Genomic DNA, 938 nt, shown 5'->3' with positions numbered 1-938 from the left:
GTGCACCTTCCTGTCTTAACCGGTTAGCCACACATTTATGTTGATCATGATCCATTTTTTAATACTTAGATTATTACTGCCCTTAACCCATTGTTGGTAAGGAAGCTTTTCACGGGAAAGTCTACACCTGTTGTATTCAGCGCGTGTGACAAATACAATTTGATTTGATTTTATCAAATAATTCAGGCTCTACTCTAGAAATGTCATACACTAAATAGCCACTAGATGGTGGTAGAATAACATAAATCATAGGCTCTGCAGGAAAAGAGTCTATCATGGACTGTGAGAGCGTGAGTGAGACTGATCTGTTTTTTAGCTGTCACTCATGGGTGCTGTATGTTGCTTACCTCATATTTTACAATGAAAACCCTCTGTTCCAGCTCTGTTCTCCATGCTGATTTAGGAGCAAACAATATGAAGTATGTATCCTTCCTGTATCAGATTTGTCCTTTTTTTACACAACACTTAGAAAATAAAGGATGTGCACATGACTGAGACATAATCTATAGCACATTTATTATAATCATACGATGGGTGTATTGTGTGATTAATGGTGTTGCTATGGGTCACTAACCTCAGTATTGCCATCAGTACGTTATTAACGACTCGGGAGAAGTACGGGGTGGTGCGTGTGTGTGGTGTGTGTGATACATTTTTTAAAAACGGTCTGTAAAAGTAATAATCACAGTCATTTCTGTCATGATGAGAGTGCAAGGGCTGTGTGTAATAGCAGAGATATGCATGTCTCTGTGTATGAAGTCCTGGTATGTGTTAGTATGTGTGAAATGCCCCTAATTTCTGGGTGTGAAATGGGAAATACAGGATATTTACCGCACAATAGGCTACTGGGTCTAAAAATACTGCATGTAAAAATGTGGCATGTACAGTAATTCACTACTTATTACCTGTGTGTGTGTGTGTGTTAAAAGCTGTCAGGG

The sequence above is a fragment of the Coregonus lavaretus genome (assembly GCF_964263955.1).
Source record: "Coregonus lavaretus genome assembly, chromosome: 30".
Classification (NCBI taxonomy): Eukaryota; Metazoa; Chordata; class Actinopteri; order Salmoniformes; family Salmonidae; genus Coregonus; species Coregonus lavaretus.
This window is presented reverse-complemented; position numbering follows the sequence as displayed.